General features: G+C 44.8%; 1 long non-coding RNA gene across 1 annotated transcript in view; it reads right to left on the bottom strand.

The window, feature by feature from the left end:
* LOC138504037 (uncharacterized) overlaps positions 1-20,361 on the bottom strand; it is a 152,361-nt gene that overhangs the window by 118,802 nt on the left and 13,198 nt on the right. Inside the window, exon 4 of the long non-coding RNA XR_011279757.1 lies at positions 14,506-14,843. This is a non-coding gene — a long non-coding RNA (uncharacterized lncRNA). The remainder of the gene's footprint in view (positions 1-14,505; positions 14,844-20,361) is intronic.

Raw genomic sequence — 20,361 nt, 5'->3', positions numbered from 1 at the left:
ACCCAGAAAGCATCCGGATACGAGGTGATCATTTCAAATCTGGCGATAAAGATAGTGAGATGCAGGATTGTAAACCCATCAACGTTCATAGCTGAACCAGTAGAGGAAGGACACTATGTGCACGACTGTACTACATACATTGAACACTATGATTACATTCCTAAGGTAAGGGAGAGTGCCCTCGAATGAGGGGAAGTCATTTTTATTGCCGGGTCATTGACTATAGGCCAGGCGATGGGAGAAAGGCATTCTGGGACAGCAGTGTTAAAAATGAAATCAGGCAGGACAGCCGAAGTAGTAGCAAGCTCGAGAATGCCTTCACATTTTTCAGCACAGGCAGCAGTATTAGTGGCTCTTATAATGGCATTAGAAGCATGCAAAGACACAGAGGTTACAGTGTACGCTGATTCAGTTTATGTGACGTCTACAGTACACGCTGGATTGTCACGATAGCAGAGGAGGGGCTTCTGACGTGCTGATGGTACCCGAGTGCAGCATGCAGCCCTATTGGGCAGACTCATAGATGCACTACATCTCCTATCAGCCACTGCAGTTGTGAAATGCCAAGCACACACGAAGGGGAGGACTTGATTTCCCGTGGCAACAAAGCCGCAGAAGCAAAGCATGCAGCATACTTCACAGAAAGAGATGAGCTTGACACCCCATCTAACAATGCATACATGTACGCAATATGATATTGAAAGAAGGATATAGTTCACTAACTGCCACACAGATAATGGAATTTCAGGGGAGAGCACCATTAGAAGAAAAGGAGGTAAGGGTAAGGAGAGGATGTTCAATATCCCCTACAGATGCATTATGGCAACAGGAGAGCACAGGCAAGACGATGATCCCAGTAGCATTATTGAAAATTGCACTCACGCAATTTCACCATCCCACTCACTTCAGTAGGGACATACTTGCTGCACATATTGGGGAACAGTGGTTCTGTCCAAATATGGCAGAGCACATAGCCGCATTTATGGATAACTGTACTGTATGCAAGATATACAATGCAGGTCATATGTTGCAAGTAGTATGAGAAGCAATACCCTGCCCAATTGGTCCTTTCCAACATCTTCATTTAGTTCACGTAGACATGAATCAAGTCTGCCAAGACTAACGTTATATGATAGTAGTAGTATGACCACAATGGGCCTCATTTTGTAAATGAAACTTTTGAACACAAAACAGCCCTGCTGTGAATTACGCATACATTTTCCTGTGCCTATCACCTGCAAATTAATGGAATATGCGAGTGCCTCAACGGCCTGCTAAAAGAATAAATCACCAATATTAAAGTTACGTTAAACAATGAATGGCTTCATTGCCAACCACTAGCCTTGTTCGCATTGCGCAATCAACCTGGATCCAACCACCATTTAACTCCTCATTGGAGTGGTGACAGCACAACGCATGCAACTCCCACTTGTTCATCCCAGTATAGCGCTGACAGACGCCCATAGTTCTGCTGTTGTTTTAGGTGAAGAAATGCATGATTACATTGCTTCGATGATGACTAGTGCCTCTTTTATCTCTAGACAGCTGCAGTCCCAGCAGGAGAGGTCAAAGAAGGTTGAGGAAGACAACACACCAGTAACAAACTCTGAGCTACTTAAACAACGACCTCTTTATCCAGGGGACACTATCTATGAAATGTTGTTAGGCCCAGCTTTAAGCCTAGATTCGAGGCACCTTTTTCCATAGAGCAGGGCACTGACCACACGGTCAAACTAACTGGGACGAAGGCCTGGAACTACATTGGTGACATAAATCCCTGCCGAGGTGAGACCACCTCCTGCCAACACGAAGATGGTCTGATGCAAGAAGAAGAACAGGACGGAGAAGCACCACAACAAAGATTAACCCGGTCCATGACCAGAGCTAGAGAAGAACAAAACGCAGAGCTAGATTAGGCACACTGTCTTTTCCTTACACTAAGGGCCTCATCACGAGTTGGGCGGTAACGCCTGCGCTATTAGCGCCGACGTTAATAGCCCTACCGCCAAACCCCCCGGTGCTAATAGTGCGGGATCATGGGTTTGGCGGAACGGGTATTGCCCATTCCCCACTGAGCCCATTCGGGAATTCCCCATTCCCCATTGGGCTCAATGGGGAATTTTCACGCTCTTACCGCCGGCGGATTTCCTGCCGGCGGTAATAGCGCAAATTTTCTGCAGATTTCCCCCCAGCTCAGAGCTGGGGAGAAATCCGCCGAAGCCCTGATTTGGCGGACCCTTAAATCCGGCAGTAATAGCGTTACCGCCAGATTTAAGGGATACCGCCAAACTCGTGATGAGGTCCTAAGTATTTATTGTGAAAGCAAAGACACTGATCTAAATACATGGTTTTGTACCTGCATGCACCTTTTGAGAAGCACTTTCTTAGATTTGTAATCAAGACCGAACCGATGATACCACCTAGGTTGTTCTTTTATGATTTTCTTCTTTATGTGACAAAAACGTACCAACTTTTAACATATGGAAATGGATTCAATATTACATTATTGAACAGTGCCAAAGTCTGCTTAGTGTGGGAACAATTGTTCTTTGCAGCGCTTGCCCAATATTACAGAAGGAGAGCTTAACTAACACACTAAAACAGTAACAACACGTTTTTTAGGCTTTTCAGGTGATTCCACAGACTTTTGGACGACACAGAAGACATTCAGTACTACAAAAAATGGGAACTGTAATTCGAACTGTTGTGCTGATGCTTTGTGCCTTCTGCTGTCTCTACTTCTTTACCCTATTTGCACTATGCAAGATCTTATTTTCGCATACACATGCTTTGATTCCGAATAACGCAACCCCTATGCCTGCTCTTACGGAAGCCATATCTGGGCAGATGATTAATGCTGCCAGAGAAGTAAAAAGACTTTAACGGAGTACAGATGTTGATTTTGAACAGATAAATTCATATTTGACAGATTCATCCCATGTATCCAACAACATGTGGTACAAGCACACGACTGAGCGGGGGAAATAAACTACAAAGGAGAGCTGCTATGTGTGCTTTCCTATCCCCTATTCCATGAGTACATCGAGAACATTCGTAGCAACAGAAATTCCAACAGCCAGAGCACAATGCCTCATGCACTTGTCACTCTGTACAACCAGAGGCCGATTTCAAGGAAGATGGGCTACATTAAGATGGATGTCAAAGAAGACTTTGCCATATGAAGATAGCTATATCAAGGATCAAGAAATGATAAATGTTTATTGGAGCACTGACAAGACAATAAAGTGCATTCCAGATGTCCCACACAAAGGAGAAGCCAGAATAGTGACATAAAAGGAATTACAGTGCCCCAAGACAGGACAAAAGGAGATAGGAGGAGGAATTCCAGGATGCTGGGAGAGACAACAGTTACTGGTATATGGACAAATATACAAAGTTGAGGGTGAAAGCAGGGAATGGTTGGAAGCAAAGCACATACACTCCTAACGGTTCCAGTGCAAGTGGTACAAAAGGAAAACGATGGAATGGGAAGCAATTGCAAAACTGCTGACCTGGGTGGAGAATGAAGCAGGCCCTATGCCAATTCTACCGCTCAAGAATGCTTTGTTGTGCTTCCAGAATGATGGTCCAGTGAAGGTTGGAGGCAATAAAGGATGCAAGCAAACCTCCAAGTTACCAGGCATGAATGTTGGTACCACAGTACTAATGGACCACTACTGGGCATGCAGGTCCAAGGCTTACATGCAATTGCAGCTGAATTAGGGAGGAGTCTGCTCTTTAGTACAATTCAACACACCAGCATTAGTATTACCCCGAAAAGACATACAAGTGGACGGGTTCCCTAAAATGAATACTCATCAGAGGAAGAAGAGATCTGTAGAGCTGAGAAGAGTGAAGAGAGAAAACCATGTGTCATCAAAAATGGAAGATGCTCTTGACGCCATACATCCCGAAACACAGATTGTTCAGCAGGACTGAGATGTTCTTTGCGTCCATTGTTCCAGCAGTTCAAGCTAATGTGAACACCAAGTGGTTCCAGATCACACGATGGGAACTAATGCAGATGATAAACTTGACTGTTAAGGGGTTCAATGCCATCAAGGAAGAGTTGAGAGCTGCCAGATTAATGGCCCTACAGAACCAATACGTCCTAGACCTTCTCACGGCTATGAATGGAGGCATTTGCACCAGGATCGGGCCTTCCCGCTGTACATACACACCCGCCCATGATGAAGAGAATGGGACCTTAACAGAGGCTATCACGCAATTATCAGACCTGCACAACTGCTATACAACAAGATGACGACTGGTTTTCGTGGATACCATTGTGGATGGCCAGTGGATTAAAGGTACTGATAGCAGCATTGGTATCACTATTATTTGCCTTCTGTGTCATCAGGGTAGCCACACCACAATGCAGGAAGACTACTGAAAAGACTATAGGGATGAAAGTATTACTGGACATGGAGACGAACGATGACGAAGAAACACAGACCTTCAACGCATTGAAATCACAGCTGACACAGTGTCCTCTGTTCCCGCCAGGCACTGTGTTCGTTCTTCCTCATAACTCACTTGACTATTGGGGAAAATGGGTATGTTGTAACCCTGGTGAACTTTGCAGCTATACGACCTGGAGTTTGGATGAGCATGTGAATTACCATGCACATCTAGGAGGAGTGACTAAGATCTGGGTCCCAAAACTGTATGTGAATAGGAAGGATTGTTTGGGGAGTGTGGTCCACTTGTCGACCATAGGGGGGATTAAAGAGCGGCACCCAAGTGTGGCCCTCATGACCCCCACCCAACTCTCAGCTGGAAGAGAAAGAAATGAGAGATGCACATCACTCCTGGGCCTTTACTCGCTTTGTTGATGTAACGCAAATGTGAGAAACGCTATTCACTCAGATTTAGACCATACCGACTGACAACGTGGAGCAAATGCAGTTGTCTTCAATCAAACAAGTTGACTGATTACAACCTCGAAGAAGGTGATGGCATCATCACTGACATCTTGACATAGATGCATCAGTCATGAAGTATATAGGCATCCATGCATGAAGATACACGAACACAATATTTTATTGCAGGTAGACATGAAGCAAAGTTTTATGACTCACATAGAGGACGGACACACACACGTATATCGTGTTTGCTAAGCGGAAACAGCAAGACGCTTAAGACTACATATACCTTGCTTGCTCATGCGTAACTGAGACTAATATGGACGGCCATAAGAACAAAGATGGAAGCCATTGAAGTGAATGGGGAAAGGCTGACAGATTGATCAGCCGAAGCACACAAATGGGATTCCAGCGCATACATAGTGCACATCCTTGCCAAGCACAAGCAGGGATGGAAATAGTCCAGTTAGGCAAGGCGATAAGGCACCTGCTAGGGATACAGCATAAAATCCTCATAATTACAAGAAGAATAGCTCCATTTCGTATTCCCTAAACACTGACTTGAAATGGATACAGGTGATAGAAGGAAAATGTTGGCGTTCTATCTTGGGTCTACCACCAGGAATTCCCATGGCAATAATAAGACTAGAACTGGGATTGATCTCACTGAAAGCTCAGGTCTTAAAAAAGCGAGCCTTACTCGATCTGAGAATGAGTGGTGAAACAAATAATGGGCTGCTAAAGGCCGTCTACCAAGAGATCTCTTTATGGACATTGGTTGGCAAACTCGGGTGGGAAGTATTACAGAGGAAGCACAGAGGGCCCTGGGTAAACAGATAGATCTCTGGGACTGGCTTGAGAACTATGCCCATCTCCGGAAACTGAAAAGCTATCAGTTTGTCCAGTATAGACTTTACAACTTTAAAAAACCTCAGAGCTACCTCAATTTGTGCCCTGATGTGAGACTTAGATGCTTCATTTTACTTCTTAGGCTCGAACAACTACCCACATTAATGATCACCAGGAGAAGAGATAGGATCGCTCCTGAACTATGACTTTGCCGTTTATGCAAGGAGATGAATCAGTCTGAGACGGCCAGACATTTGTTGACTGAATGCCACCAGATGCTAAGTGCCATAAACCTCGGCTTGGGCACTTTTGTACATAATCATGGATACATCAAAGAGGAATTATTCTGGCATCATTGCATTAATTCTAACAGCATGAGACTTCTGATTGCATTGTATAATATTTGGCTAAAGATGGAAATAAGTCTTAATATAACCATATAGGAGGACATAAAGATAATCTACTGAACATTTACTGTTTAAGCCTATTTGGCTCTGACATTTATTACGGGAGTGCATCTAAGCAAAAACTATTATAATGGCAAACTACTATTGCCATGTTAACTATATGCTGGAAGCTCGCCTTGAAGATTAGCTGCTATTATGAGGCATTGTATGCTTTTTTGCTTAAACTGTAACTATTGTTCTCCTAAAGCTATGAGATGAAGATATGATGGCTTGATTGTTTGGGGAATTTGATGATAAATTGGTATGTATTCCTTTTTTTTAATGATAATTTTTACTCTATATATGTTCCTTTTTTTTCTTTTTTTATGTAAAAGTTGTATTAATGTGTAAAGATTCAACGTAAACTATATCACAATAAAATATTATTATTATTATTCCCTACACATGTGAGGTGAAGGTGCAAGATGGAGCTTACTCATTCGAGGTGGATGGAGAAAGCTGTCCCATCAAACCAAAAGTGGAAAGATACAACTATTATGCAGGTTCAAAGTCGAATGTTCTGTCTCAGGGCTTAGGTGATCACAGATGGTAACTTGTTGGGAATACGCAGCACCTTCGGGATCGTTCCCAACCTTGTAGAGTTGCACTTGGATTGGTAGCTGTCCAAGGTCCCAAGGCTGGGAAGACCTGTCCTGACCAATCACTGACTACCATTCATGTTAAGGACACTGTGTTGCACTGGCCAATAATTTTTATGCTAACCTACAACTTTGTATTTTTGACACTTAGAAGTGGTCCTAGGAGGAGCCACCAGATATGGTGATCCAATAACCAAACTAACCTATATAGATTGCATATATTATTTTTTTTCATTTTTTTTAAATTTGATTTAACTGACATTTCAATTTTACAAAATTTGTTTGCCCTGCTTTCGTTTTTATCACTTCTTACTTCTGATTGTTTTCCATTAATAGATCCGATTAGTCATCGTTTAACACAACAAAACATTCCACATTAAGGTAAGATGATTTCAAGTTTGTGTGTAACGTTTGTATTTATCATTTAGTTCAATTGCACTTCAGTTGCAAGTTCCCGATCCTATTTTCGTTTTAGTCTGCCAAAGTTATCTGGATCTATATGGGTAGTAGATAGACACCTTGATCTCTCCTGAATCTTCTCCTGTCGCCCATCAAGGCCTAATGAGCGGAAATATTGACGGTTGCCACCACCCACCTAACGTTCTCCCCGCTCATTAGCCTGGCCCACCATTCCTCTCGATCAAAACAACATAGGTTTTGGAATAAGGGGCCCAGGTGTGCTGTACGTGCCAAGTTCGTGCCCAGGCATTCAAGAAGGAGATGTTTGATGTTCTCCATTACTTTCTTCTTGTTACAAAATCTGCAATAGTTTGTGATTGATTGGCCTCTGGCTGACGAGATTTCATTGGTCAATAGCAGATTCATCCGGATCCTCAGGAAACTCTGCCGGATTGAGCGGTCGGGAAAAATTGCCAAGTAGGTCCTTACTTCATTGATCTTGATAGGAAAATGTGGTAAGAATGATGACAATTTCAACTTTGCTGTTTCTTCCAAGGTTGTAATCCAATCGATCAGAAGCAAACGCTTACAAACCTTGGTGGGGTTACTTGTCAGTTCTTCCTCTGAGCTTTCAATATCCCTCAGAAGAGCACAGTTTGTTTCTCCCCAATTTGATAGTATTTTGCATGTTCCTTTTGTTAGTTCGTTCCGTAGCTCCTTCAAAATCTTCGGTGGATCGGGTAGGAGTGGTTTCCTGTAGAGCATCAGCTTATTTCTGGCCACTGTAGATTTTAACAACATAAGGCTCAATTCCTTGCGAATGGCTGCCACAGGGGTTGCATTTGGAAGGTGCAAAACACGGCACCAGAAGAGCCCTTCCAGTTTAGGCCAAAGGTTATCCGGTAGCGATGGTATAGCTTCCACCCCGTAAATCAAACGAGGAACCACCTTTGTCTTGTAGAATTTTATGGTAGGAATCAAAGTGAAACAACCATATTTCTTATTGATAGTTTTTGCTTGAGCTACAAGGGCTTTTGTCTTCCCGTAAAGGTGCTCCTGCTTGGGGGTTTCAGTTCCGTTGTTACTAATTATTACACCCGGGTATTGAAAATGATCCGCCTTTTCTGACAAATCCCCATCAAGCCTTATTTTCGTTTTTTCCGTTTTCCTTGTTTGTTTGTCAAAGGACATTATTTTTGTTTTGTCCTTATTAAGTTCTAGATTATTATGATTCAAATATTTTTGCAGATTTATCAGCTGTCTCTGTAGGCCGATCATACTCATGTCCATCAGTATGATATCATCTGCATATATGATTCTCGATATTTTGTCGTCACCCAAGAGAGGAGGAAACATTCTGACTTCGCTTTCATGATCTTTGTAATCACTGGTGTAAGCGTTATATAATGCTGGGGCCAAAGGGCACCTCTGCTTCACGCCTCTTTCCGTCCTTACTTCAGTTGATAGGAGACCTGCATTGTTCAACCTGACTTGGATGGATGTATCAGTATACAGGGCTCGAATAGGGTCCAAGATAGTTTCTGGACAGTTGTTTTCCTTCACTTTGCCCCATAAAGCTTCCATGCTGACCTGGTTGAAAGCCTGGACCAGGTCAACGAATGCTAAGAAAATCGGTGGTCTGTTGTCCTTGCATCTCGCTTTAAGGATATTCAATGCCAGAATATTTGCCGAGGTCCCCAGTCCTTTTACAACACCCGCTTGCATTGGGTCTGCCGTGTTGCTTTCTTGAGTCCACTCTTGAAGCTTGTCCAAAGCCAATGATCCAAAAATCTTGCCTATGGTGTCGAGAAGGGCAATTGGCCTGTAGTGCTTAGGATTATCTCTAGCACCTTTCTTAAAAATCGGGCGATGTGAGCTTTTTTCCAAGAGTAGGGAATTTGTCTTGCCCTCTTGCAATTGTTAAAAACCCTACTTATAAACTCAGCCCATGCCTCTGGGTGCTGTTTTAGATCCAGATTGGAGATCCCTTCAGGCCCCCCTGCTCTCGAGTTGTATAACTTTATTATTTTGTCCATGATGGTTTCTGGATCGTGTGATATATCCCAGTGGACCTGTGAGCATACAGATGCTGGTATGGAAATAGGTTCATTCAGTGGCTTTCTGTATAGCATGGTGAAATTATCAATCGACTTTTTTTCCACCACATTATTCTGGAACTTGTTTATTGGAGCGTCGTTGGGTTCTTAATTAGTGACCAAAAGGCTGACGATGACTTGCCACTCAGTTTTCTCAACATTGATTCTGAGTTGTGCTGATACAAACTTATACGTTGTTGTCTCAATTTATATGTTGTTGTCTCAACCATGCTTTGTACCTTTTGACCTCCTTCAGTGCTTCTGCATATAATTCTGCAGTCTTATATTTGGAGGTGAGGCTTTTACCTTTTCTTACCAGTTTACGTCGCTCCACCAACTGTATATTGAATTTGTGGAGGTGAGACTGTGCTTTCGGTCGCTCCGGATTCGTAGCTTTCTTGTAAACCTGTAGCAGCGGTTGATAGTCAACTGGGGAACCTGTCTCACCTTCTGTCTGTGTGAAGAGCCTAGCGCATCTTGACTTAGGATATCAAATTGCTTCCTTCGCTTAAATCGTACTCCCGTTCCACTGGGTTCGATCTTCACGGACATCACTTGTTTCGGAAAGGAGGCCGAATTCCATGTGGTCACAAGTAAATTGTGATCGCTATGAGTAGCACGCAGAATTTCAAAGGCTGTTATCTGGGTCAAGAACTCTCTTGATACATATGTATGATCGATGTTAACCCCTCTCCCCAGATTTTCCCATGTGCAGATGTTTCGATGATTGCACTGATTTCAGCCAATGTAAGTTATGGAAATCCATCACGTTCATTAGGGATTCCCATTGCTTAGGGATTCCCATTGCCGGCCCCGCGCTTCTCCGTTCATTGATACAGGTTTTATTTTTGTCTGTTGGGCTGGATATTGACAACTGACGATTAGGTCCCTGGTAATTATCACGTGATTGATTTCAAAGTTATCCCGTGCATCTTCTATTAACGTTGCCATACTCTCTACAGAGGATTTGGTGGTTATTGCAGTGGGGTTCCAGTAAGTATTTATCAGGAGGATAAGTTTGATTTTGGCTACTCCCTCAGTGGTCCGGGATTGCTGCCACTCTAAGACGATTGCTAATATAAATTCCGTGGCCTGGAGGCAGGTCTTAATTGATAGGCTGCATCCTCTACGTACTGCGGTGAGAAATCCCGATCTGGGACGTCCCTTTGGTCCTTTTTTTGCACAGGAAACAGAGATGTCATATTCTGCGAGAGTTGGTTGTGCAAAGAGCTAGGTCTCCTGGAAACACAAAAGGTCAAAGCTTCCCAAATTGACGGCATTGTTGGAAGTTAGATGGCTAAATCCTCTTTTGTTCCAAGTGCCTAGTTTGAGTATTTTTTCCAGTGATTTATGGGGCTGGTTCAGGGGGAAACCCATCCTAGCTGCCATATCCTTCCTATCTGGTGGCTAACGTCTAGAATTTCTTTTTTCCTCGGCTGCTTTCCATGACCAATTAGTCGGTGATGGACGACGCAGACCCCAGGTCCTACTGAGGTCGTCCCTCTTCCTAGGCTTTTCCTCCGACTGGGGTGATGGGATATGGCCTTTTCGTGGGTGAGGTCCCCTGGGCGCTATTCCCCTCAGGGCTTTTTCCACTAGAGCGTGGTCTTCCTTATTGCTGGTCTGCGAGATGTTAAACCTTTTTTCTTTATTTAATTGCTCTGCGTCCTGTGAGTATTTGGAGAAGTTTCCAGTGGTTTGATGGAGATTTAAATGTCCGGATTGGACCGAAGAAGACTTCTCTGTCGCATAACCTGGGTGATCCGGGTGGGTCTTCTTACCTGTGTAGTCTTTTGGCATTCTCTCAGTTCTTAAGCCGTTCCTGCTATCGCTCTGGGGAGTTGATTCTCCTTTTAGCGTGCCATCTGGATTGGTTTCAGTCAGGTTGTAGCCCAGGTCAAGGAGGTAGTGCGTTGCTTCCAATAGTATTTTATTAATTATGAGTGAGTCCACATGAAGAAACAAGCTGACATTACCCCTGATCGCGTTTGGTTCCACCACTTTAAGGTCTTTTGATACAAGGGGTCTGAGGCACGGAATTTGCTTGAAGAGGTCAGCGATTGTGCAGCGATTTAGAATCAGGTTGTCCTTTAATGGTCTTGTTCTCTCCAAGAGGAAGGTTCTACTACGTGGAGGGATCAACGAGGATGGGCCTTGGTTGATTTTCTTGGTGTATTTTGTTGTCTCAGAATGGTTGCTGAACTTATATAACCTGTCTTCTTTTACAGGTATCCTCTCTCTAGAGTTTTGCTCCGTTCTACTTGCCTCAAGGGATTTCACAGGGGGTCTTGGATTCGGCCTCTGCTTTGTGGGTACTGTCTCCCAAATTTAAGATCTCATTCCCCGGTTGGTGTCATCACCACTGTGGGTGGTTTTGCTCTTTACATTCGTCCCTTTGTCTTGTTTAGAAGGCTTTGTGACCCGCTCCTGCAAATGTCTATTCCTTTCTGCGGAGTTCCTCTCATTTGCAGACTTCTTAGCAGTTGGTAATCTACCTTCAGTAAATAATAGTTTCGCTGGAGGTTCTTGAGAGACTATCTCTGCTTCTGTTTGGTCGATTTCTCGCTTTAATGACTGATTAGCTGACATTTCAGAATCTGAGTCTTCTACTGAGTATATACTCATGTTCATAAGATCAATTGATGGAGTCTCGTCGTCTGACTCCGATGCCGGATCTTCGCTCACTCTATTGCTCCCTTGATTTTTGTCCCAAATCTTCTCACATAGGGACTGTGAGATGATCTTTATTTTGTGCTGCACCTGTTTTTTTAAACGATTATTCAGCGTTGCCTTTGAAGATCCTACATGGCTTTTTAGGCTGAATATGTTTGTTGACCAGAAGCAGATGATTCAATTGTGAACAAATCCCAAATGACACTCAAGGTGTTCCTTTCTGAGTGTCTTGCAATATGCTCATAACTTTGCTCTTAGTCAGGTTTTTATGGTCAGTTCCTTTCGGTCCTAAATCACTGTTTCCCCTTTGTGTCGCTAAACTCAATGCAGGCTGGTGGTCGGTGTCGCCAGTGTCAACGTAGGTGGAATCTTCCATATCTCTAGAGGGGTTAACAGTTGCACTCTTGACCTCCCTCTCCTTTCTTGTTTTTAAGGGCTCCGTTGAGGCTGGAGTGGAGTCTGCGTGGGTTTGACCAGAATCTGCATTGAACAGGCCTGTTCCCGTCGATTGAACGGACCCACCCCTGAGATGCTCGGGTCTCGCAAAGTCTCCTATGTAGGCGGTTGTCGGTATTGCAGGCTCAGAAGTTGTAGGACAGGTTAGCTTTTCTCTCTTAAATTTGCTGTTATGTACCCTTCCAGAAAAGCTAACTTTGTGCTCATGATGACTAACAGCGTAGTGTGATCCTTCTGGGCCTTGTTCAATGCCTCATAAAATTTGCAGAAAGGGTTTAAAGCAATGGCGATTGTTGACCTGATTGACATCAGGTCTGTTTTCTTTGCGGGAGAATCTCTGGCTGGTGTACGAGGGATTTCGCTCAAGCGCCTGTATTTGCACCCTGGATCACAGTGAGCGGATTGATCACAGGTTCGGTCACAGTGTCTATGTTCGTTAATGGATTGTTGCGTATACTCAGGCTCTGGAGTTATTGTTCTATAATTTGCAGCCCTCTTGCGTACGTGATCCACTGGCCGGATATTAGTGGAGATATCATAAATGGTGTCTTCTGGTAACTGATGGACTAAGTCCTTTCCAGGGACCATCGCCTCGCCTCCCGGTTCCATCTGTCCTCCCCTGTCGTCATCTGTGCTAGTTGGAGTGAACGCAGTTTGTAAAGCCGTGCTTTTTAATGTTCCTCCACAAGAAACCCCTTTTCCATCCAGGGATAAATCTTGTGGGATTATGTTAGTTTGAGGTGCCCGCAAAAGGGGCAAATTTGTTCGCCGGGTTGGAGCCTTAGGAGTGATGTGCCATCTTAGTTGATTTGAGGCTAGAGTTGGCTTGTGCCCCAGATTAGATAGATTTGATGGGTCAAGTTCTATCTGTCGAGGGCCCTGCTTGTCGGGGTTACTGGCCCCTAGCTGTTGAAGCACTCGCTTTGTTGGTCCCTCTGCCACTTCTAAAATTTCAGCGTCGGAAAGTTCAGTTTGTTTTTCTGAATATGAGTCAAATTTCTTTTTAAAGAAGGTTTCAAACTATTTTGTCTGCAATTGTTGTTTCTTAAGGTTGCTGTTGCTTTTGCGATTTGGGAATCTGCCTACATCTGTCCCACGTCTCGTTGAGGTTTTCTTATTGCTCTGGTGTGTTTTTGCAGGTAGACTACCTTTTGCTGCACTTCCCTTCAAGTCTTGTGGTTGAAGCTGAACCTATAGCTCTGCAAGAGGTTCCTCACTTCTGGCCTCTACGTCGGAATTGAAATCACCACCTTTGCTTGTCGGTGTAGGTGATTGAACTTTTTCCCGCAGTGGGCTCTCCCTAGCGGAGCATTTTGGGGAGCACATGTTCTGATCTGGGGATTCCCCAGAGACCTCCTCTATCTGATCGTCCGGGAGGTTTTTGGGGTTTTTCGGGACGGGCAAGGGCATTGCCAGTTCTTCCTTATCCGACTTATTAGCATAGGATACAGGTGACAAAGAGCAGGAGGGCAGGCCTGTTAAATCTTCAAATGCAGGAGAGTCCTGAGCAGTGTGGAAATCAATTAGCGGGTAGTGAGCTTTGAACTGTGCCACCCCCTGCATCTGCTCTGCCGGCCCTATCTCCCCCACACACTTGTCCTTTTTGCCAGGAGTTACTGAGATGTGTGCATTTTCCTCATTGGTTCTTGGTTGAGTAGGACAGAAGTCCTGGCCCTCTTGGGGTGATGTGACATCCAAATCGATGGAACATAATTTGGGCTGTGATAGGGGCTTCGTTAATCCATTACGTTTGTTAATTGAAACGGCGAATCATCGCCGGTCGTAGGGCTCTCATTTGTATGTACCATCCAGTCAGCCAACTGTAATACTTTCTCCTCCATGGTTACTGCAATGTTTACCATTGGCAGGTTATGGGGGAGGGATGGGGAAGCCACAAGGGCCTCCGTAGGCTCCGCTAGTGGGGAGATTACGTCAGTAGGTTCCTCTAGGTCAAGCGGGCAAGGATTGTGTAACCTTTGGGGATCTGAATTGTATAAGTTAGTTCTTATGACTGCAGCACCACTCATGGATTGGAATTTTGGTTGGAATTTTTGGAAGTTTTGTTGCAATTAGGTCGGGTCCCCTGGTCGATGTAACAAGGGAAACTGGAGAGTCCGCTTACCTGGTTCTAGCGAATCACAGTCGGAGGCTGAGGTAGGCCTTTTCAACATTGGATCTTTCACCCGTGGCCTGTTACTCCGGAGCAATCGCCCTTCCTCCTCCATGCTCCTGTAGTTTTCCACGTGGTGCCTCTTTTCTTGCTGTTTGCTGCAGGACGGGCGGACTCCTGAAGAACGGGCTCCACCCAAACAGCCAAACAGCACCACCAGCGCTTATCACACCAGGGCTTCTCGTCGCAAGGGCTGTGGGCTGTTCCATTTGAAGTAGCACGCTACGAACGTGCTCAGACAGCTGATCCCGGGATGTTTCAAGAATCTTTAAAGGAGCCGTGTGCGTCCTCTGTGGAAAGAATAAAGCAAATTCAGTTCAATTCAGAAAGATGCCAGCAAATCTTTCCCAACAACCAGAGAGCACCACCAGTCCTTATCGCACCAGTGCTGCATATATAGTTTTCCTCGACTAACCAATTCTCTTCCCCGATAGGTTTTTTGGGATGTAACTTGTGCTGTGATGTCAATAGCACTTAAAACCGAGTGACACACGTTTGGAGGGTGAGAGCTTGTGGAAACATTATGCTGTTCCAGTTGCAATCCCTGTCATTTTGAGTGTTAATAAAGGCCGTAAACGTAGCCCTATGGTTGAGTCTTCTGTTCTTGCGACAGGGGATTTTGGTTGGGGCTCAAGTTTCCTCTTGCTCGTAATCGGTGTAGCTGCTAAGAGTGCCCCTGCCGCTCCTTTACAATATTCTTATATCGGCAAGCGTATGAAATCAGGTGGATGACACACTTTAGTACCACCGCCAAAAGGCTGTAGGTCATGCCCTGTACTTTGGTGATACCAGCCTGGGCGCTGCAGCTGTTCACATTTTTTAGATCCTTCAACACCAGTCTGGGTGGTACAGTTGTTACAGACTAGGGCTTCCCTCCTCCTCCTAGTACCTTGGTCTTCAATAGACTGGTGGGGTTGAAGAGTCAAGATGAGTTGGTGGACACAGACTTCCTCCTGAAGACAAGCAGGCAGAGGGCATCAGCGTTTGCCACTGTGAATGTAATACTAAGTTGTCAGGGGTTCAACAACTGCCTCTCCAGACAGAGAGGGGCAATTCAACAGGCACAAGGCTCTCTGGAAATCTCTGCAGGTAAGGGGGGGCATTACAATTGGCAAAACTGAGAGTTGAACAATTTCAAGGTACAGCACTACAGGCGGGCATGGCTTCTAGGTGCTTGGTGTGGATGGGAACTTAGATTCATAGCTTTCACCCCAACTCGGGCAGATTTCCATCAGTGTAAGGCTGGCACCAGAAACTAGGGTGCGGGTTGAATATTCCAGTTTCCTCAAACTATTTACAGTGGCCTTGCCAAGAGCATTGTCTTGGCTCGCCTAGAAAAGATAGACTCATGACAGTCGACTAGCATTCCTATGCCACCCTCATTCGGCAAGGGGTTTACCACTTCTTCCCGCAAGGTGGTAGTAGCGGCCATGTGTCTACAGGTGTTAGGGCACTCTCAGTGGGCTGTTTGCCACAGCCCGTGCGAGGTGCAGGTTTCTTCACCAAATGATGAGTAATGGACCTTCAGTAAATCCAAAGCCTAATGTTTTACAGGCAGGCGGCTTTGGTGAGATGAGCCTGGGAGGGGTTGTAGGAATTCCTACCTCCAAGAGAGGACATCTATTCACCCTTAATCTGCCTACCTCACTCCCCCTGGGCCCACGTTCCTCTGAGATGCTTTCCTGCCATTCCCCAAACATGCCTGGATTGTCAGTCCCAGGTGCAATCATACTGGCCTGGTAAGTATTCACCGGCTAGACAACGTGATGACTAGGTTTGAAGCCCAAAACGTTTGATAAGATATTGCTACCACCGGAACCCCTGATAGATGTGTCAGATGGGCACTTGTGGCAGACGCCTTTACACGCTTTGTGAGTGTCCGGCTACCAGCAAAGGAGAACACATCTCTCCACGTATTGTGTAAGGAGCTACCACTGCTTGGACCCAAGAACGTGGTGGCCAGTAGAGGGTGGGTACACGCTTGTAGACTGCCTTCCCTTCTGAGTGGTTCTGAGTCAAAAGTGCTGGGCTTTTATCCCACATAAAGGGTTTCAGAATCCAGGTCTAAACCCAAAAGGGGCCAGAATCCTTGCCTCTTAATCTCAGCAGCACAGTGGTGGAAGTGTAAAAAAGGAACTAATGGTACTCTGGCTGCATCCAAAAAGGAGGGAGTGGGATGGTCGGACAAATGGGGGGAGGGAATGGGATGGTCGGAGAAATGGGGGGAGAGAGTGGGATCGTCGGACAAATAGGGGGGCATATGGGTGTCGAGTGGGGGTGGTGGATGACCAGGATCACACATTTTGGCTCAAATTGTTGGATTTCAAGGTCTTCAGTAATAATGTCTTATAAAGTTTACTTACAAAAAACACAAATTGCATAATAAAGCCACATTACAACATGTAAAATTCTTACAGCGGCATGTTAAGCCAAACGAATATCATTGTGGCTTTAATTTTCACATTCTGAATGGTGAACTATAAGTCCCAGAATGCAACATAATGCCAACCTGCAAGATCTAGTTAAACCCACGTTACTTTCAGTGATTTAAGACATGTGATAAAATAAGTTGTGTAATAAACAAAGATAGATATGCAGATTCTTTGTCCCAAACTTCCAGCTCGTTGTCATTCATGATTTTGAAAACATTTGATTAGTGACTTAAAGCAGCTTTGTTTCTTTGCATGTCAAGATAGTAGATACCATGGATATTAACAAATCTTTAAATGAGCGATTTGTGTTGCTCACTGTAACTATCACAGAGTTGCAAGGTAACTGGGGCTTTGCAAGCTCTTAGAGTTGGAAATGTTCTTTCATGCATAGGAAAGGCTCTGCCACTGATAAAAGAAATGTGTTTGCAATCTGAGCACCTTAACGGCCTGCAGAGACGGGGGGGAGGGGGAGAGGGGGGAGGGGGGAGAGAGAGAGAGAGAGAGAGAGAGAGAGAGAGAGAGAGAGAGAGAGGATGCGGGCCTCATTATAAGGTTGCCGGTCCGGTAACAAAGGTACTGGTAAGCTTGCCGCTACTGTTGCTACCGGACTGGCAAACTACGAGTTCTGCTCGCGGGTGCCATCCCGCCCGCCAGTACTGACATGACGGGTGTAGCGGCACCCGCGAGCAGAGCATGTCGTATGCACCAGCACCATTGTGAATGGTGCCAGTGCATCCGACCTCTCCATTCCCATTGAGCCCTATGGGACTCAAATGGGAATGGGGCATTCCATTCTGGCGCCCGCAAATGGGCAATTACTGGGTCTGGCAGGGCCGTAATGACCCAGTAATTGGCCATTCGCGGGTGCCGGAATTTTTCGGAAGTTTGGTGGCAGCCTGCTGGTTTTACCGTTAAGGCTACCGCCAAGCTTATAATGAGGCCCATGGTTTCTGAAGGGTGAGGCAGGACTTGGAAGATCGACATGCCATTTTAGTGAGCACGTGTGCATAACTTGTTCCACGAAACACTGCAGGCCCTGAAGAGTTTTACACTTGCAAAGCAGAAAAAATAGCTTGGATTAAAAATAGAGGAGAATGCTAAAAGTAACTTGTCCTGTCCAGTGCTTGCTTCTACCACCGTTTTTGCCATTTCCCAGTGCTGTAAATAGCAGGTGTTAATATTACCCAGCCGGGATCGCTGAAGGTGAGCGGGGGCCCATTTGAAAGGTCTGCTTGGGAGCCCCTTGTCAAGACACAAGATCAGGACCTCTGAAGCTGTTTATTGGCACGTGGGAGCCCATTTAAACATGATTCTGTCCCTCCCTGCTTAGAGCTCAGGAAAACAGACTGAAGCACCCATGGTGTGTATGCATTATAGTGGAGACAAAGAAACAGATTATCACGAAACGGTCACCCAGCAGGTAGCTGAAACCCTAAACGTCCACTCAAAAGCTATTAATGCTTCTTTGTCAATAAGGGGCAGACACAGAGAAACCGGAGAAAAAGGGCAATGATGGGATAAGCCCACTTCTGGATACACTGAGGGAGGAGACAGCCTGGAGGGCTCCAGCAAATGTAGCCTGTAACAAGCGCACTCAAAGCGCACATTTAAAGACATGAATGAAAAGAATATGTTGCCTTGACAGAAGACTGCTGACTGCCAACCTGGGGGACAGTTGGTGGAGGCACCCCTAGACTCAAGGCCCCTTTCACTGGAAAACGTTGAAAGGCCCTGAGACCGTCCCTGCACCCAACTCAATGCACCCACCTCTTGAGTCTGAAGGACTGAAAATGTGCTGCTTGCCTTTGAAGTTTTACACTTTTGGAAACGCTCCCTTCCCTTACTAGGTGTGCTCATAGGGCATGTTAATTTCCTCTGAAACTCTAGTTCTACTTGATGCACCCTCTTTCCCCTCCTTAGTTTATGGAAACGTTGCTGTGATTCTTGAAGAAAAATGTTAATGTTATCTGTGCCCATGCATGTCCATGGAGGCTGCACCAATATATGCCAGTATTACCATATAGTACCATATTCCTGTTGATATTCCCTGGTACCAGATGCCATGCCACATAATATGTCCACAAAACAAAAGAGTGTCCTGACAGGTTCACTAAACATATATATAAATTTAATTTATAATAAACTTCTCAATACCAGAAATATGGCACAAGCTATCTAAAGTATTTCCTAGGTATGTGTTTTACAGTTTTCTGTGTCCACCTAAGTTTTCATAGGGATACATTTTACAAAAATCACCATTTCGTACTTCTGTTTAAGCATTATACAGAAGTAACTTTTTATTATTTCAATTATTACTCATAAGCAAGGTCTGTCAATTACCAAGCACTATTAGCTCAACATAAATTCCAAATCAAGCACAATATGTACAAAAAAGAACCAATAAATATCCATGTTCATGTACACAGTATTTCATACAATGCAAAAGACAGTTATATACACACATTAGAAAAAAACATTTGAAAAAACTTTTTCTCAGAATAGTCAACACTATATAAATTTTGAAGTTGATAGGCCCCCACTCAGAGGTTGAAACCATATGTCTCTGGATTATAAATTTTCAGTTCCATTGGGGGCATAATATGTCCAGACTGGACCCACCAATGTGGGCCAGTACCAGGTAGGAACACTTATGTTGCCTGCAACCTTGATGCCCAGAAGAAACTGCCATGTAACAGTAAAGAAACATGTCCAGACTGCACCCACCAATGTAGGCCAGTACCACATAGGAACACTAATAATGCTTTTTTCATGCTTGATGGCAAGCAAACAATGCCCTGCCACAGTAAATACAAATGTGCAAAGTGAGCCCACCAATGGGGGCCAGTACCACATAGGAACACTCATCACGATGACTTCACCTTAATGTCCAGTAAAAAAGTATTCATTCTTCATTCACTCTCCCATTCACACACATCAGCACTCATACAGCATCATTCATTCTTCAGTCACTTGCATGGCTCATTGGGCATGTGCTGCGGTACTACTGAACTGTCAAAGGGAGGCCGCGTTGCCATTTCACAGTTCTGTGTAAGTCAGCCCAAGAGTGCTCCCTCAGCGATTTGCTGCAGCTGGGGTTGCGCTCAGTATTTTCACTGGGCTGGCTTGGCTCGTCCACATTGGACGAACCTCCCCTGGAACTTCATATACAATATGATGCGATGGGTGTTTTTTCACGTGCCCTGCACCTAACATACCAGTTTTCTGTATGCCTGTTCGTGAATTCTTAAGGCGCTCTTGGGAAATAAGCGATGGTGTTGGTCCTCACATTGCATCACGACCTAGTGTTCATATCTCGCCGTAAACATGTTCTATGTACTGACCCCCTTCCCTTTATGTATATGTATCCCTTAGATAG

The sequence above is a fragment of the Ambystoma mexicanum genome, chromosome 11 (assembly GCF_040938575.1).
Source record: "Ambystoma mexicanum isolate Mex_15411 chromosome 11, UKY_AmexF1_1, whole genome shotgun sequence".
Lineage (NCBI taxonomy): Eukaryota > Metazoa > Chordata > Amphibia > Caudata > Ambystomatidae > Ambystoma > Ambystoma mexicanum.
The sequence above is the reverse complement of the archived record's forward strand: the minus strand, read 5'-3'. Positions and strand labels throughout refer to the sequence as shown.